The sequence below is a fragment of the Panthera pardus genome, unplaced genomic scaffold (assembly GCF_024362965.1).
Source record: "Panthera pardus isolate Hobbes unplaced genomic scaffold, ASM2436296v1 HiC_scaffold_21, whole genome shotgun sequence".
NCBI classification, from domain to species: domain Eukaryota; kingdom Metazoa; phylum Chordata; class Mammalia; order Carnivora; family Felidae; genus Panthera; species Panthera pardus.
In genome coordinates this window covers 22,980,533-22,999,279 of record NW_026526777.1, presented here as the reverse complement: position 1 = coordinate 22,999,279, position 18,747 = coordinate 22,980,533, and positions in this window count along the sequence as shown.

Sequence of the window (18,747 nt, the reverse complement as noted above, 5' to 3'; positions counted from 1 at the left end):
AGCTTCTTGGGACCACAACTGGAGACAAATTTGCCCCAGGATAGATCATACTCAGAGATTTAACCGTACTTGATTTAGGTGGACATTTGGAATGTCTGTGCCAATAGTTGGACTAGATTTTGGACTCTGAATTCATGCTCTGATGGGTTGAAACTCTTGGACACTTTGGGTTTAATGTATTTTGCATATGGGTTAGACATAAAATAAAATAGACTTTTAAAGGTTGAGGGCAGACTATAGTTGTTTAATGAATGCTGTCCCCGCAAATTATATCTGTGATCTATTTCCTCAGAGCTGTTTGTGCATATTATTTTATATGGGGAAGAAGGGGGAAAAATGAATTTATAGATGTGATTAAATTAACTCGAGATAATCTTATCCTGGGTTATCTTTGTGGGTCCTAAGTGCAATCACACGTATCCTTTTTGAGAAGTAGCAAATAAAAGATTTGACAGGCACTGATACAAAAAAGATGGTGATGTGATCATAAGCGGCAGAGATTGGAGTGGTATGGCCATACGTCAAGAAACTCCAGCAGCCATCAGAAGCTGGAAGAAGCAAGGACTACTTTTCTAGAGCTTCAAGAAGGTGTATGGCCCTGCCTCCACCATGATTTCAGCACAGTAAAGCTAATATTGAACTTCTGGCCTCCAGAACCATGAGAAAATAAATTTCTATTGTTTTCAGCCACCAAATTTGTGATAATTTATTACAGCAGCCACAACCACCTAATACAGAGGAAGGCCTGCCCAAATTTATGTTGCCTGTCCCTGTCCAATAGCCTCAGTCAACTAGATGTGACAGGTGACTACATGATCACATTTCTCCCAGTGAGACACTGTACCTGCTCCCCTAAAGATATGGCATAGGACCCAGGTAACTATCTCACAATTTTTCCATTAACTTAGATGTTTATCATGTGAACACAGTAACAGACATAAATATGTCACCACTTAGTCTGTAAGGATTTCTATGCCCTATTTCTTCATTAGATATTTCCAAAACTGTAAGTCACCATGGAGAAAAAGCTCAGTTTGAATTGTTAAGAGTGACAAAGTATGTGTACTCTTGGTAGCTTTCTGAGAAGCTCCGATATACCTATTACATATGTGATGCTCAATTAGGAAGAGATACCTACGTGATGATTTTTGAACTTGTAACTAAGGATTATTATAACGAGGAAATTGTCACATCCATTACCAGGAGCAAAACAGGAAAAGTACTTGGCAATACCCAGAGTTAGCAGAATCCAAAATTAAAGGGCAGTAGCAGTGATGGCTTCACCAAATCAGCTTCATTGATCAACTCAGCTCCACCATTAACTTCATGTATTTGTGTTTGTTCCTGCTTCTAAGCTATTTTTTTTCTTTTTATGTTTATTTATCTTTGAGAGAGTGCAAGCAGAGGAGGATCAGAGAGAGGGGACAGAGCATCAGAGCTGGCTCAGTGCTGACAGGCTGACAGCAGGGAGCCCCATGCGGGGCCAGAACTCACAAACTGTGAGATCATGACCTGAGTCGAAGTTGGATGTTCAACTGACTGAGTTACTCAGGTGCCCCAGTTTGTTCCTACTCCTTTTTGAAGTCTCTCAAAACAGTTCCCAAAGTTTCCGCAAAGAACCCAATCTCTTTTCAGTATATTTCTTTTCTTTGTGCAAATAGGAATCTAGCCTGATACAAGAGACAGGGAAAGCCATACCACACTTTCCGAACTACACAGAAAAAAAGTGTGCTAATAGCAAAGAGTAAGTCATTTGAAGATGGAAAACAGGCACAAGACTGAAAAATACCCTTTTTCCTGTTCTGGTTCTAGTGCCTTTTTTAAGGTAAAACTGGATGTTTGCATTTAGAGTTGGTATAAAAACTTTGTACTGTTTTATTTTTAAGCTCAATTTTTGTTGGTTTCTGTTATTGGCATTTGAAGGGTACTAACCACAATGAACTTTAAATCTGCATTAGAAATACAACTCTTACATAACTTCATAATACAACCTTATTATATTGAAATTATAGAATCTACAATATAAAACACAGAAGTTCACCTACTTATTAATTTTAGGTGCTAAGACATTTAAAGTATATAAAATAAGCAAATTATTTTGCAATTATGTAGTAATATAATTGTATGGAAGTATCTAAATCTTTTTTAAAAAAAATCAGTCTCAGCTTTTCATCAGTTTTGTTTTAAAAAAAACTTGTAGGGTTTTACTTTTAATATTTTTAAATTTTCTTTTAATGTTTGTTTATTTTTGGGAGACAGAGACAAAGTGTGAGCAGGGGAGGGGCAGAGAGAGACGGAGACAGAATCTGAAGCAGGCTCCAGGCTCTGAGCTGTCAGCACAGAACCCGACGCGGGCTCAAATCCACGAACCATGAGATCATGACCTGAGTCAAAGTCGGGCACTCAACCCACTGAGCTCAACCCACTGAACCATGACACCCCACTTTTAACTTTTAAAATGTTTTTGTAACTTTTAACTACTTTGTGATACTATATCTCAAATGATCTGGTATGGCATCACATAGTATTTTTAATGAGATGGTCTATTATAATACCATTGTGTTGGGAACTGTTAGATTCAGTTACATCTTGGCATATAAAATAGGTTATTATTAAAACTTATATTTAATTTCCTCAGTATAGTTATTTATCAAATAGACATTATATTTACATATACTTACGGATCCTATTTTATTTTATTTTTTAATTTTTTTAATATATGAAATTTATTGTCAAATTGGTTTCCATACAACACCCAGTGCTCATCCCAAAAGATGCCCTCTTCAATACCCATCACCTACCCTCCCGGATCCTATTTTAGAGGAATATGTTTGGATAACAGCTATACTAAAAAAAGGACATGCTATTGCTTTATAATTATAGTATTCAAAAGATTTGATTCAATAATTTCATTCAAAATTAGATTTAAGAAAATCCTTGAAAATGAACAATAATAAAATTTATTTGAAATGTTTAATTGATAACTAATAAATATTTAATTAATATTTAAAAAGTTTGAATGATAGAAACTTAAACATAAAAATTATTTGGATTTCTGGTTTTGGTGGCACTGTGCTAGTGATGGAGTGTGTGTGTGTGTGTGTGTGTGTGAGATACATAAAATCAAATGTTATAAAGGAAATGAAAGTTCTTTCTAGAAATGCAATATTTTTGGACTGTACAAATCAAATTCATGAAACTTTAAAAGGAAGTAACAAAAAAACATGTTTGACTCGAATCATAATAGAAAAGTCACTAACATGCATTTAACTGACAATGTCATGCTCTTGCCAACTGATTTTGGCCATACGTGTTTAAATGCTGGCCAACAACTCTAGCGATGATGGATAGCGGTAATGCTAAACAGTTCTAACAGGAGTTGAATACAGTTGATGCTGAATATTTATCCTGACTTTAAATTCTACTGCATAGTAATGTTTAGTTTATATGCACAGACTAAAAAGATAGGTTTCATTTCTGATATATTCCCCTTTTTGATTTTAGAAAATATTTCTTAAAGCAACCAGAAGTACTATACAGATCATTTCTTTGCTACATTGTAAAGACTTGGAAATATTCACAGTACTTAATCAAAATGTATTGTTTTACCTGAGATATTTGGTTAGATGGTCACTCTAGCAGGGAAAATTAGTTAATGATTTTGTGACATTTTAAGATCCATGGATTAATATATTATAGCCTTAATAGTGTTGTTTCATCAGAACAAAATTAAACAGAACATGAAGTGTAAAAGTGCAACATAAAGAAAACTAAGATTTCTTTTCTAAAATAATAACAATTGGAGGCAGTGAAACTTGTGAATAGGCTTAATCCTCTACTAAGTTACAAGGCTAACTTCTACCTAGACAACTGGATTTATGTATTACTCATCATGGACATGCCTCTGCTGTGGTCTGGAGATGATCCAGCTCTCTTCAGTTGAGTAACAGGATACCCTGCTTAAGTTCACTGTGCATAGCTCCACATGGGGAGAATGTGGAGTTATCTAGATGTAAAATTGTTTTATGTCACTGAAGTTAAGTTAGTATCAATTCAAACTAGATTTTATAAATTTAGGGTGTTAAATAAAAACCTCTATGGTAATAGTAAAGAAAATAACCTCAAAAATATACCAAAAAAAGGATAGTAATGGGAGTTCAAACAGTTCTACAAACAATTCAATTAAATACGAGAGAAGACAACAATGAAGGAAACCAGAATCAAAAGAGTATAAGATATACCAAAAAACCAAAACCCCAGCAAAATGGCAGAAGTCCTACCTTATTAGTGATTACAGTAGTGTAAATGGAAAAAAATTCTCCAAGCAAAAGACATAGCTTTGCAAAATGGATAATTTTTAAGTGATCCAACTAAACACTATCTACAAAAGATACGCTTCTCATCCAAAGATAAAATTAAGTGGAAGAAAAATATACTCTATGCTAATAGTAACCAAACGAGAAAAGTAATGGCTATATTAATATCAGACAAAATAGATTCTAAGTCAAAAACTGTTACAAGAAACAAAGTGGCATTATGCGTTTCTTAAATATGTAGGATTAATAGAATTAAATCATCAAGAAGATGTAACATTTATAAACATACATGCAAAGCCACAGAGCCCAAAATATATGAAGAAAACACTGACAGAATTGAAAAGAGAAATATACAATTTTACAGTGATAGTTGGGCACTTCGAGACACTACTTTGAATAATGGATAGAATATACAGAAAAATCTATAAGGAAACAGAGAACAACTTCATAAACTAAGTAGATATAATAGACAAATATAGAACACTCAACACTAAAACAGCAGAATATACATTTTTCTCAAATACACTTGGAAGATGCTCCAGGTTACATCATACATTAAATCAGAAAATAAGCCTCAATAAATTTGAAAAGATTGAGATCATATTAAGTATCTTTCTAACCACAATGGAATAACACTAGAAATCAACAATGGAAAGAAAACTGAAAAATCCACTAATATGTGGAAATTAAGCAACAAATTCAAACAACCAATGAGCCAAAGAAGTAATTGCAAGGAAAATAAAAAATATTTAGAGACAAATGAAAATTAAATACAGTGTATCATAACTGTGACAAGCAGTAAAGTAAAATTTATAGCTACATATCTACATCAAATAAGAACACAATATCAAAACAATAAGCTTGAGGAAGCAGAAAAAGAAAAGCAACCAAGTCAAAGCTAGCAGAAGAAAGGAAATAATAAAAATTAGAATTGAGATAAATGCAGTAACAAACAGAAAAACAAGAGAGTCAACAAAATCAAAATTTGGTCCTTTGAAAAAAATCAACAAAACTAACAAACCTTTAGTTGGATTGAAAAAGGTAAAAGAGAAGACACAAATCATCACAATCAGAAATGACAGTGGGAACATTACTAGTGAACTTACAGAAATAATAAAGGATTAATAGTAAATTTTATGAAGAATTATATACTAATAAATTAGATAACATAGATGCATCTTACATAACTGTAACTTTATACCAATTTAACAGCTCTCCATTGCTTCCCACCCCACCCCTTCCTCTAGTAACATTGTTCCACTGTCTGCTTCTTTGAGTTTAACTATTTTAGATATCTCATGTAAGTGGAATAACACAATATTTATCCATTAGTGACTGGATTATTTCACTTAGCATAGTGCCCTCCAGGTTTATCAATATTGTCTCAAATGTCAGGATAATTAGTATCTCAAAGAAATACCATCACTCCCTTTTTCATGGCAATATTATTCACAATAGCCAATGTATTCAAACAACCCAAATGTCCATCAACAGATGATTGAATCTAGAAAATGTGGTATGTAAGTGAAATATTATTTAGCCTTAAGAAAGGAGGAAATCTTGTGTGTTCTTATAATGTAACCTCATCTTCTCAGATAATTTGAGGATTTTCTGCTTCATTTTATACTTAAACTCTCAATTTAAACAATAATCTAAAATAAAACTTATGGTTACACAATAAAAGTAAATGTCCACAATACATGCAAATAGCTAGATACATTTAGAACCATTTTGAAGACTGAGTTTTAGGAATATTTTTCTTAAAATACAGATCATGTGATAATTACAAAATTCACTTCGGGTGTCCTGGAAAATATCACTCAGAAATGAAAAGTTATTCTTCAGGGTAGGGGAAACAGGACACATTTTCATCTAGTTAGAAGGATACGTTTGAGTTGATGTGACTTCCAGTAGGGTATATCACATAAATGGTATATATTCATTCTCTCATTTGAAGAAGCATCTCAAAAATCTAGAATCTTCCTTAAGAAAGGCTGGGAGTGCAGGAAGATTTTAACAAAATATTTTGTGAATATATGTATTACTCTGATTTAAATACAGATTAGGATAGTTAGGTGACTTGCAAAATTTTCTTTTGGACACCTTGGAGACACTTAAAAAATAGAGAATCATTGTCTTAACAAATTCAGTGCAGTACCACAGGTATGAGAGGATTGCTTGATCTCCAGATGAAAAATTCATGTCATATGTACTAAGAAATTATGGAGAAAAAAAATCATGATTTTAAATATGAGTCTGATGTTAAATTGTTTATATAGATTCTTGAACTTGCAAGTTTTGATTCGTAATTGATTTATAATTTTCATATAAGCATCTCAATGTAACCAGCTCCAGAAAATGAAAACAATACTGTTCTTCATGGATATGAGTCTTTCAGTTATACTATTTTCAATGGCAAGAATACATACTACTTGCATGTTTTAGGGGCTGACCTTTTCACCAGGGGTGAGAACTAAACAAGCACTGAGGTATATATATTTGAATAATATATTGATAATCATCACCATTTTTATCACTGTAGAAAATTTAGTAGGAGACAGGTAGAGACATGCATATCTGCTTATGCTGACCTATATTTTATAATTTACTGATACAAAATAAATCACATAATACACCATAAGAGAAGGATTAAAAAGTCAAGTAGTACAAGGACAAAAAAAAGAAAAAAGAAAAACTGCGGTTGAGAAAACAGAAAATGTGGCTAAACAGAGATATGTTGTCAAGCCTTGTGTTAGCTTGCAGCCCAAAGTTCACTCAACCAAAACACATTGCTGGGTGTCTTTCACTCACAAGTTATTTGTCTAAGCAACCAAATTCTTCACAAGCTTTAGCTAAATAAATGGGTTCAAAGACCTAATTAACACTGTTTTACAAAAATTAGCATTAATTCAAAATGTTAGGATTACAGATGTTTCTTTAAATAAACTGAGATGAGTTTTCCACCACATATTTATTTCTGTATTTGAAAGCAAAAAATCCGTAAAGTTTTTTATAAGTGGTTTGAACTACACAGAGTTGTATAAACTGGATAGAATTAAGGTCAAATATATGTAACAGTGAAAAAAGAAAATTTCTTTTACAGTTTTAAAAACCCAATAAAATTGAGTAGTCATCAGACACAAGAATTAAAATAGATATTTAAGGTATAATTTTAATGTGCAAGTGGAAATTTTTACTCTCAATTCAAAACCTATTATTGGAACACTTGCTTTGTTTCTAGACCTACATTAAGCCACACACAAAAATAAAAATGTTCATTTCCCCTTGAAGGTGTTTACCCTTTTATAAAAGAAAAAAATACAAATAAAATGTATATACAAGATATATATATATATAGCTCCATTAGTTTAAAATAAAACTTAGGTAGCATATAATCATGTATGAATATAACATACAAAGGATTAATAATATCTCAGTACATCTAGTTTCACAACACTCATCACATAACATCAGAGACAAACCATCCTAGGATTTGAGGACAAAGAGGCAACATTAGCATGCCTGTCTGAAGTAGTTGGTATTCTGGATTTGGTGTTGTGGCAGTAAACAAAATTGCTAAAGCAAATAAATAACTTTAATACAATATGGTATTTAAAAAAACTTTTGTTTAATGTCTAATTATTTTTGAGAGACAGAGAGAGAGAGAGACAGAGCACGAGACGGGGAGAGCAGAGACAAGGGGACACAGAATCTGAAGCAGGCTCCAGGCTCTGAGCTGTCAGCACAGAGCCAGATGCGGGGCTCAAACTCACAAACTGAACCATGAGATCATGACCTGAGCCGAAGTTGGATGCTTACCCGACTGAGCCACCCAGGTGCCCCAATACTATACGGTGTTTTAAATATAAAGATCTGTAAACGTGAAGTTAACCATTTTTACTGGAAATTTCTTTGGAACTTCAGAGATTATTTGAAGTGACTGATGATTTTTTTTTTCAAATTTACATATACTTGACACACAATATTGTATGAGTTTCAGGTGTACCACATAGAGATTTAGCATCGATATTTGTGATTACCATGAGAGGCCTGTCTACCATCTGTCACCACACGAAGTTATTACATATAATTAACTCTATTTCATATACTCGACATTGTACCCTGTGTCTTATCTGTTTTGTAACTGGAAGTTTGTACCTTTTAATCTCTTCTCCTATTTTGATTGTCCTCCCTCTCCTTCCCTTTGGCAACCACCAGATTGTTTTCTGTATCTATGAGTCTGTTTCTGTTTGGTTTTGCTTTACTTGCTCATCTGTTTTGTATTTCAGATTCCACATGCAATTAGTACAGAATGGTCATTTAGAAAATCAAGTAGGCAGGGGTAGGGTGTTCATGGCACAGTAACGACTGCATGAAAATTTAAATCCTCTTTGATAGATAAAGCACATGGAGAGGGGTGTAATAATGCTGATGAACAGGTTGATGTGAATGAGTGTAGGGCCTGGAGACACAAGGTCCTCATACACCATGCTAAAGATTTTAGAGCTTTCTGCAATGAGGAGTCACTGAGTGCTATTAAAAAGGGAAGTAGTGGTGGACTGTAACAACCATCTCAAATTCCTTCTCTTTCATCATTTTTTTTCGTTCCCCATCCTTCGTATCTAGGTTGGCCATGTGACTTAATTTGGCCAAAGCAGAGACGTGAAAACTGCTTGCACCATTAAGGATAGCTTTCACTGTTGCTTTTGGAATCTTGTGACTGATGCCATGAGATAAAACCCAGGATGATCTGCTCAATGCCAGATATGTGAGTCAGGCCATCCTAAATCTTATAGCTACCCAACTGACCTGACAACAGATGAAGGAAAGAATTCAAAGTTTCTCAGTCAAATGGATCCAGACCAGGAAAAACTACTCCACTGATCTACAGAATCAGAACTTAATAAATGCTTGTTGTCAGGTACTAAGTGGTTTGCTACATACCAAACATTTTTTTTTAATGTGTGGAATATACACTGAGGGAAAACAAAAACAGAACATGGATGGGTTAGCAATTACAAAAACTATCTTAAGATGGATAAAACCAAAATTTAGCTATTTTAATGATGGTAAGTACTCATGATCAATTACATAGCTTGAAGGAAAGGAGAAGGTCAAATGTGACTTGAAGATTTCAATATGGGATACACTTGCACAGCAATGGAGCCCAAGCAAATGAAGGTAATTAAAGAAAATAATTTTAAGTGAATTTATGATATTCAAGTTATTCTTCATTTTAGAAGTCCATCCTAACACAAATCTAAATTTTCCATGCAAGCCTACATATAATTTATTTGGATCTCCCCATTTAGGTGGCAAAGAAGACAAGACTATACAATCTCTCATAATCTACTACTCTTAACATATCCATCAACATTGAATGAATATAGTGGGACTTCATATATTTGGTCGTGGTTGAAATGTGAATGAAATAGGATTTTTACTGTATGCCAAAGTTGATCATAAAGAGAAAAAAAGAATATTGGCATTTATTTTTTTTTATTTTCATATTTCTCCCCAACTCCCATTATAGAAATCAGGAAAATGTGTTTCTGTTAGTGACACAAAGTAAAGTGACTGAAATGATTCTGCTTTGGCTATGCCAGATCTCTTTCAGAGCAGATTATTTCTCCACAGGACTGATTAATGATAAGCTCATTAAGAAAATTTAACAGTTGCACACATTCTCGCTCAAATTTACTATTCACACTGGTTGGCAAGAATGAGAACTAAGTCACTCTGGAGGAAATAATAAATAACAAATCAGTGTCAGAGTAAAGAAACCAAAGGTGTTTGTTTATTAACACTGATTTGGGACTGCTAATCTATTACCCAGCTATGGACATATCTAAAAATTAAGTGACTAAAACTATCAACCCAAACTATAATAGACCCACGTAGGTCAATTGCAAGATAAAGCATTTGCAAACTAGAATATTTACCCTGCTAGTTTTGCCTGAAAAATAAATTTTCTTAAATTTGATCGAATCATGAATTAAACTTACTAGAGTCTTAATCTGTGCCTATGAAATAAAAATAGATACAAAAAATGTTTCATTGTTTTAGCTAATCATGGTCTTCACAAGGGTTCTACCAAGGGTCCCTGAAAAACATCTATACAATGCAAATGCTTTAAAGAGTGCAAATCCACAAGAGTTGAAACAGATCAATACACTGTCCACCTTAACATCTTTTTTTCTCACATAGTATGGTGTATGGAACAAAAAAATGAAATCCACATAGTACTATTTAACACTTAAAATATGGATAAGCTTACTCTACTAAAAAGGTGTCTTATGGAATTTAAAAAGCAATTTAAATGCATGACTAGAAGACTTTCTCAAGAAGCTCTTCTTCCAGAAGATATTGTTTGAGACAGATGATGCACCTGCAACTGATAGGTAGGCTTTTAGAACTACTTGTCTATACATTTCTCCTCCAATAGAGCAGCAGTTGAATAAATATCATGATGAATTTTCTTTTCTTTCCCCATAGATATTACAATGCTACATTATCTTATTGTTTAAATTGTTATACAATGAGTTAGCTCAGATGAATTGAGGTGATTTTAAGTATCAATTATCAAGAAGGAAGATTAAAATACTGCATTAGTAGTATAGAATTTATTACTTTAATCAGTTTTATGCAGTATTTAAATGTACTTCTAAGCACTTAAAATTAATGATGTGAGAATTATTTAAAAGCTGTATGTTTTCCTCTTCTAAATTTCAAATTTAGAAGGAATGATGCTTATGGGGAAAGGAAGCAATGTCTTTAAAATAAACCCCCCTTATTTTTTATGCTAAATGAAAATATCTAAACTTCCCTCTCTTTAGTACATATGATATTCTCTATGTTATTTCTTTGAGCTCCTGTTTAAATTTTTGTGCTTCACTTTGCTAGCATTAATTTGAAAATTTAAGATCACTCTTCACTTCCCAAATGAAAACGAACATATTTTCTATAATTTTTTAGAAGCTCTTTGAAGGTATACCTTGGTTTCAGGGTTTCATTCTGTTACTAAGCAAATTATCAATAGGCATCCAATTTTCTACTTCAAAATTGTGTACACTAATCATGTAAAAAATTCAAAATTACACATTTTGAAAGTGGCATTGTTAAATGGATTGCTCTATGATAATCATTTAGAGAAACAAATTATTTTGCCCAGTTTCCTTCTACTTCATTTCTAGAATACAGCAGGATATTTCTGATTAATGTGTTTGAGACTGTGAACACACTTTTTAAGCCCTTTCTGCATGATAGCCAGACAATAGCTTTCTTTGTTTATGTTCAAAGTTCTGAATACATTGCCAGGAAGGCTCATGTGGCTAGAAAATGTCTTTCAAGAAAAAGAAAAAAAAATGAAAAATCATTATTTTAAATTTGATTTTCAGTATATTTCAATAAGCCTCTATTTGACCCTCAGGACAGTTAAAAGACAAGTGATTAAATAGTAATATACTCCACAATAGAAAACTTTCCATTTGAAAAGGAAGATTCATATTAAGTCCTGATATAGAAGGAAAACCTAAAATTACATCTAAATCCACTTCGATTGATATCCATGTTTTCCATACCTCTATTATTTATATTGCTACTATATACATTTTTAAAAGGCAAGGTCAATTATAGGATGCACCATTTAACAGTTCATTTGTGTTTGATTCTTTAAAGTCAGATGTTTTCAGTAGTGAATTGCATTTTGGTTGCTCTTATAACATTCACACTGATGTTGCAATATACATAAGCAAAATATCCAGGGAAAGGAAATATCAACTGTTGAGCTATGTATAATTTTGAATATTTAATTAAAACAATATCACATTTGAAAAACTACCATTCTATTAACGTTTTTTTTAATGTTTATTTTTGAGAGAGAGAGAGACAGAAAAACAGACTGTTGAGTGGGGAGGGCTAGAGAAAGAGAAACACAGAATCCAAAGCAGGCTCCAGGCTCTGTGCTGTCAGCACAAAGACCTTCGTGGGGCTTGAACTCACAAACAACAAGATCATGACCTAAGCCAAAGTCAGACACTTAACCAACTGAGCCACCCAGGCAATCTGCTTTCTATTAAGATTTAATGGCTATTGAAAATACACAATGAGACTTTGAGATATTATTTAAATAGTCATAAGTGCTCCAATTCTGTTTTAGGATCCTTCAGTAAATAATCCTGAAAGATATAGTAAAGTACACATATAATAAATAGTTCAAATGCATCTCACAAATATATTTTACTGTATAAGTTAATATTATAAGTTAAACATATTACAGACATTTTCTTTTATCTTCATAACTCCCATTTTAATGAAATATTTTGTGTCAACAGAGCTCAATTTTAGGGTTCTTGCTATATGATGGTGATAAGAAGAAAGTATCTTGATGAAAATAAGGTACATCTTGGGACATCATTTACAATTTCAGTTTTACATTTTGAATAAACAGTTGAATTCTTTTACTTATGAATTATCAAATTGTGATTTTTATAGAAATTAGTCCATAAAAACCCAAGTGAAAATATGCCACATAATGTTTTCATGATCATTTGTGATAATTTAGTATAAAATAATACACTAGCAGAATGAGTATTATGCTCAGTTGTTTGTATAATCAGTTTTGTTCTTTTTTGTTTTACTGATTGGTTTGCAAATGTTTAGAAGAGTGAGATACATAACTGTTCTTCTCTGTCCCATTTACTAGCATCTTCTCCTTAGCCTCTGATTATGAGGGTCCGTTTTACCTTAATATATATCCTGGTACAATTCCTTTACTTTACCGATGATGTAACTGATGTCTAAGAGCCTGGGCGATATTAGTCGAAATCTAGATCACCAAGCCAGTTAGTGGCAGAACTGGGACAATTTCCGAAATCTAATGTATGCTCAGATTTGACACATTACAATTCCAAGTAAACCATTTTAGGAATGGAAAAATAAAAATGTTATAACAAAACAAACAAATGAGATTCATTTTAAAAAAAAGAGATGGATAATAATTAAAACTGAAGGATTTAAGAATATTTCATTTTGTATTTTTTTCTGGTTTTACATCATTTAAGTGTATTCTAGGCTGGCCGTACAAATAAATTACGTAGTTAACTATAAAAGCTGATTTGATAAAAAAGATCAATTTAAATACCGTCCCTCCCCCCACTTTCCACTCCTCAGCCCAAGGAGGGGGTCTGAAAGCCTGCAATCTTCTATGCAGGAATGCCAGGCAATTCTCAGCATGAGTATACAACCCAAAAAGTGGTGGGGAAGAGGATACAGTTAGCTTGGAAGCAGAATCTGCCTGAACACATACGGGGGGATGCGTTAGGGTTGCTAACTTGACACAAAAGCAATTCTTGCTTTACTTCCCTGAGCAGAAAGTAGGATGTTTCTTCCAGGCACACGATGGGCTCACGAGTCCCCTCTCATCCTGCTCCTGTTCATCCCCTACCTGATCATGTCCCTTTCCCATTATTCCTGCATGGCCAGCCAGGTTAAAACTTTGGGGTCAGGAAGGAAACTTTCAAGAAAGAGTGACAAACACTCTGTGGTATGGTGTTTGTGAGAAGTCAAAACACCGGATCGTGCACATCACATTTCCTGTGCAGGCTTAAGGCTATTTATGAGACGGGCTTTGAAGAAACTCTCTATTCCAGAGCTCACATCACTTTGGAAACAATTCCCCAAATATGTGACTGGCTTTTTAAAAAATTTACTTCAGGCTACTTTCATGTCTAATGGCTAAAACAAGAGATCGTATTGATTCACAGGTTTTTTTCCCCCTTTTGTTGGGAATCTGGCTTGGGAATTTCTGTCTCAGAAATAAGCCTTTATGTTCTGTCTACTCTCTAAATTTCATCTTAATGGCCCCCAAATTGTCCTCTGCCTCAGCACAATTGAAACACTATCCGAATGGGCAGACCCCTGTAATAGGCTTGCAATAAAGAATCAGCAGCAGCTTTGTGATGTAGAGTTTTGTCACATTTCTCATCCGGAAGTGGATGATAATGAGCATTTAGGACAGGCCTGGGAGATCAGGGTTTCCCCAGATCCCCACTTAACCACTTACGCTTTCCTTGTATTTTGCTTTGGTTCAGATCATTTTTAATTGTGATACAGTGATAATCCAGTTCTTTCAATCTCCACAAGGCTTCAGTTTATGGATTGAAAGCAAAAAGACAACAAAGTTTGTATCTGCTAAATCTTCCTTATTCTCTGCTTCCAGGGAACCGGTTTCAACCTGGGCACATGTCTCAATTCCGCGCTGTCTTTGACAGTGATAAAACGTGTTTGTGCTACCATGTTTTCCTTTGATACGAACTAAGTAAGACATCACCTAGGTCACAAATTAAAATAGGTTATGGTTTAGACTTTGTAGGCCTGCATTACAAGGCTCACTAACTTCTCACCCCAACATAGAGTGGTCTTCCTTCTCTCCCTCCATTGTTTCTATCTTTTAGTCTGTAATTATTCCACCCGAACTTCAAGTATTACGTTCTAAATATTTTATAATTCTTTTAAAAATAAGTGACAAAAAATCCAAACAAGCTGATTTAAAGGATAGTCAGTATTAGCAATGTTCAATTTTGAGGGCTTATTATATGCTGGACTTGGTGATGTTATCTTTAAATGCATCTAATGTTTAAAAATACCTTGTAAAGTAAATATTATAATCCCTAATTTTTAGATAAGTAAAATGAAGCAAAGAGAAATTAAGTAAATTACCTGAAATCTAAGCTTTGTTGTTGGGATATGACCTAGTGCTGTGTGACAGAAGACTGTATCTTCTTAATCACTCCATTTGTATACATTGGCCTCTAAATACAGCAATCTTCTTCCTGATTAACCTACCATATATGCCACATATATTTTTCTTGGGTTTTTGTCTGTTGTTCATTTATTTATGGTGGAAGTTTTATGTTGGTCAGATCCACCTACGTCATTATTTTTTTATATGATTTTTGTCTTTATAAAGCCCTGTACTTTTATATTACAAGAGAATTCACCTTTACGTTACAAGAGAATTCTAATGTTCTTATGGTCTCTTTTTTTCCATATAATATCTCATGTACTGAGACTTATTTTGATTTGTTGATAATATGAATATAATATTTTACCCAAAGCTTAGCCTCTTATATCAATACTGTGTACTTAAAATTCTATTTAGCTTTACCAGTTTTGCATGTCAATTTATGATCAAATAAGTTATTATATGTAATTTTTGTTTCATTACTGAAACTTATATTTTTGTCATATTGCCAGTAACACATGCATTTAATTATGTCAGATTTAAAATGATTTAAAGTATTCATATGAAATATTCCCACGAATTATTATGCTTGTAAGAAGTTTCAATTTAGCATTGTTATTGAAATTTCATAAAATTATATCTTAATTAAGGTAAGTGATATCTTTAGCATAGGTGCACTTTTAAGTGAGAAATATGGTTATTCAAGTCTCTTTAAGATCTTCTGGAAACTTGCCTACTTGTTCTATATAGATATTGCACACATCTTAAAAATCATTCCTAACTATTTTGTAAATTACTTTTTAAAAAATTTATTTATTTTGAGAGAGAGAGAGCACAAGAGGAGAAGAGACAGAGAGAGCTGCAGAGAGAGAATCCCAAGCAGGGTCTGCACTGTCAGCAGAGCCTGATGCAAGGCTCCAACTCATGAACAACGAGATCATGATCTGAGCCAAAGTCAGACGCTTAGCTGACTGAGCCACCCAGGTGCTCCAAAAAGCACATTTTACTATACATTGCTTACTCTTTTTTTATTAAAAAATTTTTCTTTTAGCGTTTATTTATTATTGAAAGACAGAGAGCGTCAGAGTGTGAGCAGGGGAGGGGCAGAGGGAGAGGGAGACACAGAATCTGAAGTAGGCTCCAGGCTCTGAGCTGTCAGCACAGAGCCCAACACGGGCTTGAAATCACACACCACGAGATCACGACCTCAGCCAAAGTCGGACGCCTAACTGACTGAGCCACCCAGGCGCCCCTACATTGCTACTCTTTTAGTTTAAGGACATGTCATTCCAATCAAAAAATTTTTCATTATATAACTTCAAAAATTTAGAAATGACATTTAACTATGCTTTGGGAAATGATTCTTTGACTAAAAGGATAGGCACATTTACCCTTCCCTTAAAGAAAATTCTCAGGAAAATTGTCTTTATAAAATGAGGGTTTGCAATACCTACTTTAGCTATTTATTTCCTTCCTTAAGTCATGTTAAGTCTACAATGAGTGTTGTACAAACAATATAATAATCCACTATTAAACTTTCTGCCCTGAAGTAAATAAAACCAAATCCAAACCAACAGTTTTTTCTGAGCATATAATCAACAAATTTACTTAAATCTGTATCATAAAGGGACAGAGGTTAGTGGACATTTAAAATCAGACGGTCCATTATAACAGCAAAGCTACATGCCTGTTAGCATCCTCATTATCCAGTTATTCTTCTATAGATCCTTTCAAAATCATTCTAAAGCAAACTTCTGATCATGGCAATCTCCAGTTGAGAAAAGCTCTTGGGTCTACACAGATGGCTGAAACAATAACAAGTTCTTTAGTATGGGACTGAAGGTTGCCTGCGTTATAATTATGATGTACTTCATATTTGCTGCTCATGAATAATTATCCTCAGCATTTCACAGTGTGTCATAAAGATGCTATTGGCTGTATCACTGATGGTGCATACATTATTTGTAGGTGATGTTCAGATAAACATTTTCATACACACATATATATGTATGTGTGTGTACATATATAAAGACATTTCATATATATGTAAGTCAATAAGTAAAAATTGATGAATTAAAGAAAACTCTGAAGTAGATTCTGATACAGGTGGTATAAAAATATGGCCACCTAAGGGGCGCCTGGGTGGCTCAGTCGTTTGAACTAACGACTTCAGCTCAGGTAATGATCTCAGGGTTCATGAGTTCAACCCCCGCGGCGGGCTCTGGGCTGACGGCTCAGAGCCTGGAGCCTGTTTCCGATTCTGTGTCTCCCTCTCTCTCTGCCCCTCCCCCACTCATGCTCTGTCTCTCTCTGTCTCAGAAATAAATAAACATTAAAAAAAATATACGGCCACCTAACATGATACTGAAATATTTGACTATATGTGGTAACTACTGTCTTTTAAGAACTAGGCATCCTAAAAACTTACTTTCTTTCCTCTATATGTTCTCCATGCTTTCTCTTTTTTAAGTTTTTTATTCATTTTGAGAGAGATAGTGTGTGTGTGAGAGCAGGGAGGGGCAGAGAGAGAGGGGAAGAGAAATAGAATCTTAAGTAGTCTCCACACTGTAGGCACAGAGCCCAGCACGGGGCTCTAACTCACAAACCGTGAGATCATAACCTGAGCGGAAATCAGGCCGCGGACACTTAAGTAACTGCGCCACCCAGGTGCCCCTCTCCAAATTTCTTACTCCTAATACTTTAGTTATTCCTTTACCTGTACAAATCACCCTTATTACCACTCTTCTTCTAAATGTTCTTTCTTGTGCCTCTAGCAAACCTGAAGAACAAGGACCGCCTCTTTTATTTGCCTGGCACTCTGCCAAATACTTCAGCTATACAGACTCCTCAGTAAATAATTACTGAATTGCATCAAACATGTCAACATCCACAGCAAAATTGAACCAAATTCTTCTCCAGTTTCCAGGTTTAGTGTCAACTTCCTTTAAACAAACCACTGAGCCTAGATGATTTCACTGGTAAATTTTATCAAAGATTTACAAAATAAATAATACCCAATGCAAACTTTACTTCAGTGCAAACTTTTTCAGAAAATACAAGAGGAATGAATAACCACTCCCCACCCCCAGTCATTTAGTAACATTTGTTATTTAGTCATTTAGTAACATTCTGTAACTTGACCAGACAAGAAATTATACAGAACAATACAGCCAAATGTTCCTCTCAAACACAAATGCATTAATGCAATAATTCCTAACAAATGTGGCAAACCAAATTCAGCAGTATATTAAAAAAATTAACACCTTAAGGGGGCGCCTGGGTGGCTCAGTCGGCTAAGCTTCCGACTTCAGCTCAGGTCACGATCTCGCCGTCCGTGAGTTCGAGCCCCGCGTAGGGCTCTGTGCTGACCGCTCAGAGCCTGGAGCCTGTTTCGGATTCTGTGTCTCCCTCTTTCTCTGAGCCTCCCCCGTTCATGCTCTGTCTGTCTCTGTCTCAAAAATAAATAAACATTAAATTTTTTTTTTTTTAAATTAACACCTTGGGGGTGCCTGGGTGGCTCAGTTGGTTGAGTGTCTTACTCCTGATTTCCGCTCAGGTCATGATCCTAGGGTCATGGGATTGAGCCTCAGGCGGGGCTTTGTGCTTAAGATTCTCTATCTACCTCTGCCCAAGTCCCCTGCTTGGGTACTCTAAATAAACAAACTAAAAAAAAACAAACAAATAACA